The following is a 15,895-nucleotide window of genomic DNA, read 5'->3' as shown; positions in this document are numbered from 1 at the left end:
CCCTGTACCCCCATGGGTAACATGGAAGAAGCTCCTGGCTCCTGGCTTCGGATCAGCCCAGCTGTAGCCTTTGTGGCCATTTGGGGAGTGAGCCAGGGGATGGAAGACCTCTCTCTGTCTCTCCCTCTCTCTGTCTATAACTCTACCTCTCAAATAAATAAATAAAATCTTAAGAGGAGGAGGAGGAGGAAGGGGGGGAGAGAGAGAGTCCTCTGGAGAATGGGAGGGACAGGCCGTGATCCAGGCACACATATAAACACACACATGCATATATGGGTGTATTATCGAGAAATAGACAGAGATGATGGAGGGATGGATGGAGGGATGGACGGGTGGACAGATGTTAGAAATGGATGCCAGACTTAGCAGACAGATGATGGCAGAGATACTTTTCCACTTCATGTGCTTCAGTTACTTCTGGCCGTCTCTGCTGTCACCACATCACTTACCCGTGATGACATTGGTAGGACATGTGAGACTCTAACCGTCGACTTGCTGGCAGGATGTGGGGGATGGGAGTGGGCAGGAATCCAAATGAGGTTTGTGAAGTGGGTGTAGCCAGCAGCTCACAAGACCTGCCTGGGGGAGCAAATATCCCTGAGCTGGGTGTCACATCCGTGTTAGCTGAGCTGCACCTGTTGCCTGTCTTGACGTGTCTTGAACGTGTCGTTAGGGTGACAAGCCTGGGGTAGGAGGGGTGCAGTAGCATGGGTTCCAGGTGGGTCCTGTGAAGGCTGAGTGTTCTGGACTGGGATTCCAAGGAGAAATTTGCCAACTTCTTTGCTAATATGCAAGCAATAAACTAAAGAATCTCTGAAGATGGCACAGGCTGGCCTCATCCACACTGCGTCGCCTTGTGTCCCCAAGATGTCATAGTCAGAAAGTCACACCTCCCATTGGATTTCAGGAAGTGCCATGCAGGGCTGGGCACAACTCTGCATTCCTCAGATGCACACACAAGTACGACAGTGCCAGCCTGCTCTTTGTACCACTCTTTATTCTTATCGTTATTTGCGTTGTGCCACGTGGTTACTACATACGTGAAGGACAGCCACGAGGACATGTAGATCTGCAGCATCCCACAGGACTGAAGGGTCAGAGCTGATGACATCTCTGAACTTCAAGGGAACCTATGCGGTTTGACGCGGTTACATTTGGCTACAGGCAGGAAGAGCATTCAGCTACAGTAATCAGAACAACATTCTGAACATTTAAATAGGCACTGGATTTGATTGAGGCAACTGGACACCCTCTGAAAAAGTTCGTAAGTATTCATAGATTCTGTGGAGGTTAAACCATCAACATAAAGAGCATCTCAATAGCAGTGCGGATACTTTAGTGGCTCTCTTTTAAGAAAAAAAAACAGTATTAAAATAATACATCACCCATTCATGTTTTATGTAATTGAATGTATTCACCCAAGCCAAAGGTGTTGACATGTACCTGACCCATTCATGTTTTATGTAATTGAATGTATTCACCCAAGCCAAAGGTGTTGACACGTACCTGTTGTCAGTAATAAGAAAACTTGACCAGCTGCAGAACTGCGTACAGAATTGCAAAACATGAAGCTGTACCTTCAGAAACATGTGTGCAGCCGAATAGCAGGCGTGCGATTTATTTCAGGCAATTATGTCCCCGTCATGGGAAAGGGAAAGCAGTGCACGTGAATGAGATGTGACTCCTGGTCACAAGTTCCACCAGTGAAGCGAATACTACGAGAGTGCTTCAAGAATTTCATGGGGGGGCGGCGCCATGGCTCACTTGGCTAATCCTCTGCCTGCGGTGCCCATATCCCATATGGGCTCCGGGTTCTAGTCCTGGTTGCTCCTCTTCCAGTCCAGCTCTCTGCTGTGGCTTGGGAAGGCAGTGGAGAATGGCCCAGGTGCTTGGGTGCCTGTACCCACATGGGATACCAGGAGGAAGCACCTGGCTCCTGACTTCAGATCAGTGCAGCGCCAGCCGTAGCGGCCATTTGGGGGTGAACCAATGGAAGGAAGACCTTTCTCTCTGTCTCTCTCTCTCTCACTGTCTAACTCTATCTGTCAAATAAAAAAAAAAAGAATTTCATGGAAAATGAATTAAAATTTGCAAAAAATGCAATGCATACATAGCTTTTGATGTATGCATTTTAATGAACTCTAACAAATTTTTATTAATTTATTTGGAATGCAGAAAGAGAGAGAGGAGAGATCATCTGTCCACTGATTCATTCCCCAAATGCATACAACATGGCTGGGCCAGGTCAAAGCCAGGAGCCCACAGCTCCACACAAGTCCCCCAGGTGGATAGAAGGTGCCTAAACATTTGAGCCATCCTCTGCTGCTTCCCAGGGTGCATTGGCAGGGGGCTGAATCAGAAACAGAGTAGCTGACCTGGAACCCAAGCACTCTGATAAGAGGTCCAGTGTGCCAGGCAGTGGCTTAACCATGGTGCCACAATGCCTGTCCTCAACGAACTTCTGAAGACCCCTCGCACATGTGCCGTTACCTCCAGCTCAGTGACCTGTGTGGAGCACGGTGTCTTCACCCGTCCCCTGCTGCATACAGAACAACTGGGACTGGTTCACTTGTAAAGAACAGATTTGCTTTGGCTCACGGTTCCGCAGGGCACAAAGTCTGACAGCAGGGGCTGGAATCGGCTGAGCGGGTGCTGGAATCGGCCAGGTGTCTGATCCAGACCTCGCGGAGGAGAGTCAGTGAGTATGTATAAAGCAGCAGCACGTGGGGGCCACCTGCACTGGCAAGAGAAGCCCCCCACACTGCCATGGGGTAGGCACGGATCCCTCTTAACACCTCAGCACCCCAAGAAGGTCCCTCCTGCCAGCACTGCCACAGGGAGCAGGGGCCAGAGACGCAGGATGGTGGCAATCTCGGCACCACGGAGAGGCCCCAGGGGAAGCCGAACCCACCGACGGGTGGGTCGTGGACTTGTGGCTCCCAGAGCAGCGCACAAGGACTCTGCCAGGCTGCGGTGTCACACTCCTGCCACCCTGGGAAACCACGGCAGACCACAGCAGACCACAGCAGACCACGGCAGCACCTCCCTGTCCAGGCACAGGGCATCCCCGCCACATATCCCAGGTGCAAGCAGGTCCCAGGATACCCAGACTCAATGAGTAGGAGAATAAACCGCATTTGCTGATGGCAGAGAAACACAGGAGGGACAAGGTACCTCCAGGGCAGGGGAGGGCCACAGGTGGACTCACACAGCAGTGCACCAGGGTGAACAGGGAGACCAAGTTACCGTCCACAGGTGCACACGCTCTGTCTGCCCCGTGCCCCGTCCCTCTGTTCTTAGCTTCTCTTCTGCTTCCCCTGATCGCTGCACCGTGGAAGCCGCCTCCCGTGTGCAATCCAGCCAGGCTCGCTCTCCCCGAGAGCCCCGGCTCTGCTTTCCACCCCTGCTGCCCTCCGCCGACAGCACCACAGTTTGTCTTCGCCCTGCAGTGGACACTGGCCACCGTGGTTCCATCCGTCATGTGTTTGTCTCCACCACTGTCAGAAACAAACGCTCCTGTGGGTCTCTCCTGCTGAACCACCAGCGGCCCTGTACGGCAGCACATCGGTTGGCTTAGGGGATAGCACACCTGCGATGCAGCTCATCTGGGCAGAAGTGAGGGAGACCGGGCAGCGGCTTTCGGGGAATGTACAAAGTGTTCTCCTGGAAACGCATGAAGCTCAGAGGCTCCCCCAAGGAGCAGGGAAGACTCCTCTAGGAGGGAGGATTTACAATGAGCCGGCCTCTCGGCGCTCCCGACCCAGCAATGCATACTGTAGATGACTGAGCATTAAATGGAGCCAAAATCAACTTTTATTGCCGCTCTCATTTTCCTCTTCATTGTACTTACAATCTGCATCGCAAAACCAGGGCCACGCTAAGCATCTTTGCAGTCAATTCTGTGAACCCATTCGGCATTTCCACAGTGCTGTGCAACCATCACCACTCTTTCATCACGCCAAACAGAAACCCTGAACCCATCAAAAGGGGCGTTTGACCCGCGCTAGCCCACGCCTCGCCCCAGCACTCAGCTTCCTGTAGAGGTTTCCGCAACCTCACGCGAGTGGGTGGAGTCACACACAGACAGGGTCCGTCCCTGCTGCCACGTGGTGTCAGCATTTCACTCCTTTTTAAGGCACAAAATAGCCCACGGTATGTGTAAGCCACGTGCTACCCCTCTGCCTGCCCTACCCCTCACCTCGCTGGGGGAAGAGGGGAAATGGGTATCCATCTCCAAGAGCTGCAGTTCATCCGGGAGAGTGATTCCATGGGCAGAGCAGGTGCTACAAAGCAATGCAGAGACGGGGCCGCCCAGGTGAGACCCTGCGAGCACCTGCGCACGGCGGCAGGCCCCGTCAGCTTCCCGGTCAGCACGCACGGCGGCAGGCCCGGTCAGCTTCCCGGTCAGCACGCGCGGCTGCAGGCCCGGTCAGCTTCCCGCACAGCACACACGGCTGCAGGCCCGGTCAGCTTCCCACTCAGCACGCGCGGCTGCAGGCCCGGTCAGCTTCCCGGTCAGCACGCGCGGCTGCAGGCCCGGTCAGCTTCCCACTCAGCACACGCGGCTGCAGGCCCGGTCAGCTTCTCACTCAGCACACGCAGCTGCAGGCCCGGTCAGCTTCCCGGTCAGCACGCGCGGCTGCAGGCCCGGTCAGCTTCCCGGTCAGCACACGCGGCGGCAGGCCCGGTCAGCTTCCCACTCAGCACACGCGGCTGCAGGCCCGGTCAGCTTCCCACTCAGCACACGCGGCTGCAGGCCCGGTCAGCTTCCCGCACAGCAGAGCGGCGGAGGTACTGGCATCGCTAACAGAGAGGTTCTGCAAAGCTTTGTTTGAAATGAACAGATTTCACAGATGAACTGCTCTTTTTTTTTCAATATTTTATTTATTTATTTATTTATTTGAGAGGTAGAGTTACAGACAGTGAGAGGGAGAGGGAGAGAGAGAGAGAGAGAGAGAGAGAGAGAGGTCTTCCATCCATTGGCTCACTCCCCAGATGGCAGCAACGGCCGGAGCTGCACAGATCCAAAGCCAGGCGCCCAAGAGCTTCCTCCGGGTCTCCCACATGGGTGCAGGGGCCCAAGGACTTGGGCCATCCTCCACTGCTTTCCCAGGCCACAGCAGAGAGCTGGATCGGAAGAGGAGCAGCCGGGACCAGAACCGGTGTTCAGATGAGATGCCAGCGCCACAGGCAGAGGATTAACCTAGTGCCGGCCCCTCGTTGCTCTTTCTGTTTGCATCTGTGCACCAATCCCTGCAGGCCTGCCCTCCACAGACCAGACTAGTTCCTGGGCTGGGCTTCCTTGTTTTTATTTAATGGTTGTCTCTTTAAAACTAGCATTACATACGCCCTCACAGTGAGATTCTAACAGAATTTCAGCTGTCCCTGAAAGCCAATGCCTGCTAGACTAATGGTCTTTAAAGAGTTAAATGTTGTTGATGTCACTGCCAGTTCCCGTGACCCTAGGGTTAAACTTCGCCTGACTTCAAGCCTTCTACACAACCTCGTCTGCTGTCAAAATCCTTGTTGCTTTAAGGCAAAATGACTTGAGTGATGTTAAGATGACTTATTGGAAAGGAAAAGCCAGAAAACGCTCACCTCTGGTGGATCAGAAAAGACACAGCAGCTGACGTTGATCTGTGACGGGTGGGGCTACGGGAGGCCCCTGGCTGTAGGCCACTTAGCAAGGGCGCACAGCCCAGGAGAACTCAGACACAGCCCTGGGGCCGCAGGACTCGGTGCCAGGTGTGAATCCTGGCTTCAGCAAACGCACGCCGGCCTCTCCTGTCCCTGCAGCCCCTCTGGCAGGATCAGCAGACTGTGCAGCCTTTCCTAGACCTTGCAGTTCATGAGAGGAGCCAAGAACCAGGGTCCAGCAGAGTCCCCTGGGGTCTCCTCTCCGCTCCGCCTCTCACCAGCTTCGTCGTCTTGGATGAGATCCGCTATGGTTTGGGTGTGGTGGTGATTCCCAGGTCTTGCTGGGAGGCTGCGTTACTCCTGAGAACCAACAGTTGTAAGTGAGCTTGGCTCCTCCCCCCAAACCCTCCTCCACACACGCCCAGCCCTTAGAATCTCATCAGCTACGAGGTCCTGGCCTGGGCAGGAGCAACACCAATGTCCTGCTCTTGATAGAGCAGCCAGCTCGGGTGCTTTGTTATGGAAACACAAAACGGATTAAGACAACTCCCTAATCTCATTTGCCACTATGTCTACACCTGTGGAAGAGGATCAAACAGTGCTTGTTGCCAATGATTGTTGTGATAACGAAATACCTGACTAGGAGCAAAGCAGCAGGCAGTGCCCAGCCTGGAACTCTGTGAGCGCTGCTGAGACGATCCTGATAGTCATGTCCCCAACATTCCGGGCTAGAGTCTGAGTGTGCATGTGCGTGTGTGTGTGTGTGTGCACCTGCACACATGCGTGTACTCAGCCTGGTGCCCGGCACACGCTGGACCACAGAACACGTGCTGCAAACGCACGTTCTTCACAGCCATGGAGGAACACGTGGCAGGAGACACAGAGCCGGTGCAGCGTCAGGCCTGGCATCCCTGGGTCTCAAGGCTCAGGCGGACAAGTGCTTATCGAAACCTACTGGGCTGAATGGAAGGGAGCCATGGAGTGAATGGGAAGTGTGCGGGGCAGGGACTGGTTTTCCAGTCTCAAGAATCCCAGGCCCTGTCTACATTTCCAGGGAGAACTTGCAGCAGGCTAGTTACTGCAGCCTAAACATGGCTGCAGGGCCCGAGTTAGGGGAGTGGAAGGACCTCATTCTCATTTCTTCTACACCTTCCTGCCAGCACACAGAGCTGGCAAGACACTGTCATGATAATGAGCAAGTCCACGCCACAGGACACCGCGCGGAGACCTTGTCCTGGGACTGACAGGTGGCAGGGTCGTGGAAATCATCGTCGGGCTGCTTCCCCAGACAAAGGGAGAGGCTGTGCGCGAGGCTGCGGTGTCGTCCCCGCTGCCTCCCTGATGCCCGTATCTTCCCTCCCGCACCTGCCCAGCTGGCTCTGGAGCCACGGCTCTCAGCTCACCATGGAGACAGCCGCTGCTGCTGGGCAGCTTTGTCCGGCTCTCTGACTTCCTGGAGTCGGATTTAGCTGATTAAATGTAGCATCGCTGTGACCACACGTGGCAGGCTCCACAGGTTGGAGTTAGGGGCGGTGTCCTGGGGACCCAGTGCCTGCCCCTGCCGGGTAGTAACTTGGTTTATCAGAGGTCAGTGCGGCAGGCCTTTTAGAAGATGGGTCATCGTTACTGAGCGGCTTCTGTCAACGCGGCCGCTGCTGCTCTGCTGCCCAGCGGCATTCAGGAGGCAGCTGCCATCCAGCGGGTACGGGAAAGCAGTGACCAAGCCGGGTGACGAGATCCCTAACCCCCGAGTCCTGGGGATAGCGAGCCTAACCCCCGAGTCCCGGGGACAGCGAGCCTAACCCCCGAGTCCCGGGGACAGCGAGCCTAACCCCCGAGTCCTGGGGACAGCGAGCCTAACCCCCGAGTCCTGGGGACAGCGAGCCCCTTCTGGAACACGCTCACGTTTCTAAGGGTGGCCCCTGCTGTTTTGCCGATGCTATAATTAAGGTTTATAACAAGGAAATTTAAAATATCTCACGAGTCCTTCAGCCTGAGACAAACACAGGAAACAATGGACGTCAGCACGCCGCGCCCCTCACCCGTGGGGAGGCCGAGTCGCACCTGCCCACGCCTCCCGCTGTGTCCTGCGCTCAGCGAGGCCGGCATATTAAGCGTCCATCCCCAGAAACCGTCTTGCTGTTCTTTCTGCCTGCGCCCCCTCCAGCTCCTTCATCTGTCATGACGGAAGGCAGCCACTCCCCACCCTCCTTAAACCCAGGGCTGAAGATCAGGCATTAATCATTCCTCTCCGGAACTCTCCAGACTCCCGTCGCCGGGCTTTGTTTGCTATTTTCAGCATCAGATGGATTAATCGATGCCCATTGCTGTTCTGTGATTTATGGTTTGTTTCCGCAAGGCACTTTGAATGCCAGGTCTCATTGGCTACACTCTGCATCCGGATCCTAACGAGCATTGGATTTCATATTAGGAAGGGCGCAGCTCTGCCGTCTCTGTGCCATGATTTGGGTCCTGAGTGCTCTCGGGAGGACAGCAGACGTAAGGGAATGCGTGTCCTCAGAGCCCCTCACTGGAGCGGCCATGTGCCCTTCATGGCAGGCTCAGATGGCCGTAGCTGACAGAAGAGAAGCCCAGACGGGTCCTCCACCTCCTGCCCGGGCGTCCCATCGATCTTGGAGAATCCTCTCCTGTCTGCCCGGATCTGCCTTCTGTGTGGATGCCAGGAGGATAAATGGGCAGGCACAAGTGTTCTCCTGAAGCCCCAGAGCTCAGGGAGAGCGTCCACGCAGGAGGGGTCTGTGCGCTACTGGGGATCAAGCCGCCCTGGCCCAGAGCTGGAACGTGCCTGCTTCTGGCTGGTCGTCCCAGCACGCTGGCTGGGGAATCCCGCCCTGCTCGTCTCCATGTGGCTTGGCCACGTGAGCACCTGTGTTCTTCTATCACAGGGTGGTTGGAATATGATTTAAATGGATTTTCAAAAATTGGGGATACAGTTTTTGAGAAAATGAGTGGGGAAGCCATGGGAATCCCTGACAATCGGCTCCAGGCTTGGTCCTCAGCTGTACCTGCCGGTGGTTTCTGTGGCACTGCCGTGGCAATGGGGGGCTTGCATGGATGTGCACAGCTCCCTGTTTGCCTTTTTCTCAGCCCTCAGGTGGCCTGGCCATTTGCACCAGCACCTCGCCCTGCAGCACAGGGACAAGGTGAGCCAACTGAGCCCCCACCCCACGGCAGGAGTCCACCCTGTTATAAAAGTCTGTGCAACATGTTCGCTTCCCATACGTGATCACACACCATCTCTAAGCCCATTCAATCTCAGCACTTCAAATGAGGGTCCATATTCTGGGACCCCTTCTAAAGCCAATGATTATCATATTATTAAATTATGGTATGTCATGTTACATTCTTTTCTATATTTATTATATTATGCTACACTATATTGTGTTGCACTATATTGTGTTACATTCTATTATGTTGTATTCTATTGCGTACAACAGGGCACATGAAAAGCACAGTGATGTGATGAAAGTTGGCCCGTAAGGAGCATCCTGCAGACAGTGGAGCCCCGAGCGACCGTGTGACCGGAGCAGCCGAGGCCAGCTGCTGTCACGCATAGACCCAGAGTGTGACGGGATACAGTCACTGCCAGGGTCAACTTCAGGCATCGCCTGGTGGGCCCAGGGAGCCCAGTGGTTGTTCAAACCAGAGTCCGCACATCACGGTGGAGGTGTTTCTCACAGAAGAATAACATTGAAATCAGTGGACACAGAGAAAGGTAAATGGTCATCCCCCGGGTGGGTGTTCTCGTCCAGACAGCTGACGGCGCTGGGGCAAGGATGAGGGATTCCGTCCCCAGATGGCTCCAGACCTGAGACCTCCCCAGGTCTCCTGTTGGCCACCACAGTGCAGGGAGCACTTCCTTAGGGGGGTGCAGCCTCCCTCTCTCTATGCACCCCCCAACACACAGACACACAGCACATATTATGCTGTAGATAACCAGTGTATAAGATAATACATTGTATGCAACCCATACAAATATACTATTAACCATATATTTTGTACCACTTACTATAACTATGTAATGAAAGGAGCCTTCAAAAGTTTATGCCAAATGCATATTATGGAAAACTATGCATAAATTTCAAAAATATTGTACAAAATAACCTTCATAGTTCACTCCATTTTTCCATGGAATTTTTGCTGTAACATGCTGTAGTTAATACTGTTTAATACTATGTAACATTAAATACTATATGGTACATTTAATAAACGCCTCGTGTGGCATAAATACAGATGGTCTATATTAATACATACAATATATAAAATGTGTATCATATATTGTGTATTAATTGTATAATACAAATTAAAATTGTATCGTTAATCCAAACACCGAAGTCTGCCATGTTCCAAAACGGGAAATTCTTTGAGCACCAACCTGACGCCACAGGTGGCGACGTCTACACATGGCCTCGCATGCTGTGTCGCAGCCAAAATGCAGGTGCATGGAGTGTGCAGGGTAAGCTTACCTTTAGGGTCTGTGTGAAACACAAACGCATTTGTTGTTTGGGGTTCAGCCTCATCCCTGAGTTATCTCACTGTGTATTACGGGGATTCCCAAAACTCAGCAGACTGCTAAGGCCTGGGGCCACAGCAAGACAAGTCAGTAGAAGCATGGGGTTTGTATTTTAGTGGGGAAAACGCAGATTAACTAGGAAATGAGTCATGGCGCAGGATGAAGACTTCATGCTCCTGGAGAGGGGCGCAGCAGACTCGGCTTGCGGACTCTGAGGACTGCTTTGATCACCAGTAGAGAGCCCGGGCCTCCCGGTTCAGCGAGATGTCTCATCAAGGGCGCAGCGAAGCCTGCGAGGATGGCCGTCGGGGCGCTCCTGGGAGAGCAGCCGCAGCTCGGGAAGCCCTGGGCGGCGAGCACGCCCCTGCGCCAGCACAGCGGCCGAGGCGGCCGGGGGCCGGAGGACAAGGCTGCGGACACTGCCACTTTCTCCAAAGGTCACTCTGGCCCTGGTGAACAGACTGCAGCGGGAGACAGGCGCTAGGGGCCTCCCGCAGGCACCCAGCGGGGAGCAGCAGAGGCCTGGGCTCTCAGCAGCCGGCCCCGCGCAGGGGTCAGCTCCTGGTGCGGGAGGCGGGGACTCCTCTCCCTCAGCTCTGGGCCGTGACGGCCACACACACACAGCTCGCGGCGGGACCAGAGCCCAGCCCGGCTCCCTGCAGCCTCCATGACTGTGAATGCAGGTCAGCTTTCCTGGTCTTGAGTGAGTTCATGGGAAAACACAGATCCAAACCCGACCTGCTAGTGCACAGGGCCCCTCCGTTCAACCCGAGTTATCTCCGTTTTGTCATTTCTTAGCAAACTTACTTGCATCGTTTCCCTCTTCACTTGATATGTTAATGTATCTCATGAGTAATTGCACCAGTGTTTCAAATCTCAACATGCTAGGTTGTTCGTTTCTTGGAAAAATTTGCCCAGTTAAGTCCCTCCTTTCTGTGGGTCGGTTTGTGCTCTCCATTGCGTGTGGTGACCACCCTCTGCTAGCAACAGAAAATCACATCTCCTGGAAGCTGCTCCCTCCGTCATAATTAATGAAGAAGTTAATTAATATCAGGCACAGTGCCGGCCTCCGTGCCACCTCATTAAATGCTTCCTTCTTGAAGACACTGCCGTCCGTTTTAGTTGTTATTAATGGTCTTCTGACTGCAGTACCTTTTCATGTCAAACTGATATGTAAGCCAGATGGAATTAATTTCGCAAGTGAACCCTCTTCCGAGGCAATGCCCTGAGCTATCGATTGGAAGCGTAGTGCTGCAGGCTGCCGTCTGGGCGGAGGGGGCTCTTAACCTCCCTCCGAGTCGAAACTCGCCAGGGACGCCCTTTCTCAGCTATCCTTGCGTATTTTAATCATAGGTTTAGTTAATAATGAGAACACTCCCGTCAGTCGTGACAGGTTTGCTGAAAATTTCTACTTCTTTCGTAATTGTAAAAAACTTGACCAAAGGACACCGCTCCTACACTTTTGCATGTATGTGCAAACCCCTCCCCCTACGCACACATGCACACACACACACTCACACACACGCACAGGCACACACACGGGCTTCCCGTCTCTGGGACTTGGACAGCATCCCTGGTCCCAGTCCTGCTTCCGCAGGGCGCACTCTGCCTGTCGTCCAAGCCAGTTCTCCGCTCAGACCCACACCCCCGGTTCCCACCCAGCTCCCTGCCATGCGTGGTGCCGGGTCCCGTCCCAGGGAGTTGCCTCCCTGATCCCTGCTCCTGTACAGTTCTCTCCACCGCCGACTCAGGGCTTGGCCGTGCGACCTGGGGCAGGCGTGATGTGGTCAGAGGCTCAAGGAGCGCTTTCCCACAGGGCTCGTCCTCTCTCGAGCTGCCTCCTTACCCCACTGCCATGTGTGCGGGCCAGGGCCGGCCTCCGGGAGGTGCGCGGCCCAGCGGTCAGCCCACACTGCAGTCCACCCTGCAAGAAGGCATAGTTGGGAATTTTTTTAAGGAACTTGAGTTATTTGACAGAGAGAGAGATGTTACCCTCTGAGTCACCCCCATGCCCCTCCTACTCCCAGCCGGGGCCAAAGCGGGGAGCCAGTGCTCAATCCGCGTCTCCCAGTGGTGGCTGGGAGACTCCCTGAGCAGCCCCTGCTTCCTCCGAGGGAGCCAGCAGCGGAGCTGAGCATCAGATCTGGACACAGACGTGGGATCTGGCATCCTGACCGCGTCGTTACTGCTGAGCCACGTGCGGCTCCCTCGGTGGCTGCCCTGAGCCGATGCACCGTCCCGCCTACTTACCTGGTTCTGGTGAATAGCGCTGCGGTAGACGTGGGACGGCAGGTGTCTCTTCAACAGGTGCATTTCACTTCCAGAAGTGTGATTGTTGGACCACATGGTAGTTCTACTTGTAGGTTTTTGGGGAAGCCCTGCACTGATTTCCACAATGGCCGTACTGATTTACATTCCCGCCCACACTGTGCAAGGTTCTTTCTCTCCACATCCTCACCAGCCCTTGGTACCTTCTATTTTTCACAGCAGCTAATCTTCCTGGAGTTTGGCGTGACCTCCCCATGGTTTCATGTGCATTTCTCTCATGACCAGTGGTGTTAAGCATTCTTTCATGCCACTATGTCTTCCTTGGAGAAATGCCTGTCTAGATCTGTTGCCCGGTTTGATTTGGAATGCTTGTTTTTGGCTGTTGAATTGATTGAGTTCTATATATAGTCTGGCTATTAATTCCTTGTCAGATAGACAGCTTGCAAACAAACTTTCCTATTTTGGAGGTCGTCTCTTGGCTCTGTGGTTTCCTTTGCGCTGGTGTAGAGAGAGGCGTGTTTATTCCAAGCTGAAGATGCAGGCCTTGTATTCCGTCCTCGCCTGGGGGAGACAGGCACCGTAGCATGGTGTGTCTCAGCGTTCCTATAACATGGCTGGGCTAGTCCCATCTAACAGACACCCTCGAAGAAGTCACATTTATCACTTAAGCACCGCCAGTCTCCATACCCGTGGGCTCCTCATTTGTGGATTCAGCCAACTGAGGACCAAAAGCACTGAGGAAAATAACTGCATCTGTTCTGAACACGTGTGTTTCTCTTGCCGTGATTCCTAAGCACTGCAGTATTTAGCGTTGACACTGCATGAGGCAAAAAGAGTAATTAGAGCAGCCCTAAGGTAGAAGGGAAGATGCGTGTGGCTTCTACAAGAATCTTCCGTCCCTTTATGGACAAGATTGAGCAAGCGCAGAATTAGGTGTCGGCAGGCGTCTTCGAATCAGTCCCCATGGATACAGGCACAACGGTACGTCCTTCCTGATGGAGTGGCAGGATCAGACGTGAACTCTGGTGTCAGCGCTCCCACACCTGGGTGTCCAGACACGGCCTGTGCCGTCTGCCACTCACAGGGGCTGCTATGACAAGTCCCCACAAACTGAGCAGGGAGCCAGCAGCAATGCAGTCTTCCCCGGCCCTGGGGGCAAGTAGTCCCAGCTCCAGGGGTCTGCAGGGCCCTCCTCCCTCCAAAGACGTCCAGGGAAGGCCGCTTCCTGGCGACTCCTGCTGCTGGGGGCACCAAGGGTCTTGGTGTGTGGCAGCATCACTCCCGCTCTGCCTCCGTCTCCTCTCAGCTGGCATCTCCCTGCGTTCTTTGAATCTCTCCTTGCAAGGACACCAGTCACTGGATGTAGGGCTACTCCAATCCTGCATGACCTCGTGTTAACTTGATTACAGATGTCAGGATCCCAGCTCCCAAACAGGCAAATCGCACAGGTGACGGAGATCAGAACTTCAGTTGTGTTTTGGGAGACACGATCCACCCCACAACAGAGCCTTCAACAAGAGGAAGGACCCAGTAATTCAGACTGTGCTCTGCCACAGAAGCTCGTGGCACCGGGATTTCCTTGGACTATTTGGGATCCCGCTCATGTCTCACACCAGGTGATTTTTTTTGAGGTCATTCTTTTAACTTTTATTTAGTAAATAAAAATTTCCAAAATACAACTTTTGGATTATAGCGGCTTTTCCCCCCATAACCTCCCTCCCACCCACAACCATCACATCTCCCACTCCCTCTCCCATCCCATTCTTCCTCAAGATTAATTTTCAGTTACCTTTATATACAGAAGATCAACTCTATACTAGGTAAAGATTTCAACAGTTCGCACCCACACAGATACACAAAGTATAAAGTACTGCTTGAGTAGTAATTTTATCATTAATTCACATAGCACAACATATTAAGGACAGAGATCCTACATGGAGAGTAAGTGCAGTGACTCCTGTTGTTGATTTAACAAATTGACACTCTTGTTTATGGCATCAGTAATCACCCTAGGCTCTTGTCATGAGCTGCCAACGCTATGGAAGCCTCTTGAGTTCACAAACTCTGATCTTATTTGAACAAGGCCATAATCAAAGTGCAAATTCTCTCCTCCCTTCAGAGAAAGGTACCTCCTTCTTTGATGGCCCATTCTTTCTGCTGGGATCTCACTCACAGAGATCTTTCATTTAGGTCATTTTTTTTGCCACAGTGTCTTGGCTTTCCATGCCTGAGAAACTCTCTGGGCTTTTTAGCCAGATCCGAATGCCTTAAGGGCTGATTCTGAGGCCAGAGTGCTGTTTAGGACATCTGCCATTCTATGAATCTGCTGTGTATCCTGCTTCCCATGTTGGATCGTTCTCTCCTTTTTAATTCTATCAGTTAGAATTAGCAGACACTGGTCTTGTTTATGTGATCACTTTGACACTTAATCCTAGCATTATAATTGATTATGAACTGAAATTTAACACTTTGACTAGTGAGATGGCATTGGTACATGCCACCTTGATGGGATTGAATTGGAATCCCCTGGCACATTTCTAGCTCTACCATTAGGGGTAAGTCCAAGTGAGCATGTGACAAACTACATCTCCTCCCTCACTTAGGGAATCATGATTTATAAGTAAGTTCCACAGTGTCATCTGTGCCTAACATTCACAGCCTCAAGCTTAAAGGCAGTCCCGATGCGAACTTTGACAATTTTGCTAACGAGAGAAACAAAAAAATTAACTGCTTGCTGTTTGGGGGAAAGAATTTGATATGCAAATATTTGAGGATTTTTAATACATCTGAACAGGAAGAAAAGCAATTGAAGGGGTTGTGTGCAAATTGGGAAAAGTCTAAAACTAAGGTAAATTTTAAAATGGAATTCTTCAAAATTAAGGCATGGGAAAGCCTTGGAGAGTTGAAGGTTCTTCACACACTGCTGACGGCCCTTGCCTGTACTCTTGCCGAGCTATGGTCTTTTTACTGTTCCTTGTTGAGGTCTTTATTTAGTAGAGCTAAGGCAGGCTCTGAATGCTGACGATGAGACGGGATAGAAGCACAGGACACTCCCCGCCAGCTCAGCTTTGGTCCTGAAGCCACAGAACCCATTTAGAAGATTTAACAATGGAAACCCTTCAAATTGTCTGTGTAACTCCCAGTGCTAAGTTCAAAGCACGATTTCTCTGGTAAGTGCAGATTCAAACACGGGTGTATGAAACAGCAGGCGGACTCCACTCCCTCCTGTCAAGTCACCCTGTTGTGACACGGTGGGCCACATCAGTGACTATGCCGCTCGGAGAGTCATGTGATGCAACCTGCTCGCCCACTGCAGAATCACCAGGGGGGCAGGGCTCGTTTGTGAACCTGTACTTCTTTCAGTGTGTTTGCCACCAGACTCCCAAGCCAAAACCAGGGTCATGACAAAGTGGCTCCTCCAGCCACGGCAGCCCCCTCTCTCCCACTCCCCTATCT

The sequence above is a fragment of the Oryctolagus cuniculus genome, chromosome 16 (genome assembly GCF_051225735.1).
Source record: "Oryctolagus cuniculus isolate XC-2025 breed Fujian yellow rabbit chromosome 16, ASM5122573v1, whole genome shotgun sequence".
NCBI lineage: Eukaryota > Metazoa > Chordata > Mammalia > Lagomorpha > Leporidae > Oryctolagus > Oryctolagus cuniculus.
This window is presented reverse-complemented; position numbering follows the sequence as displayed.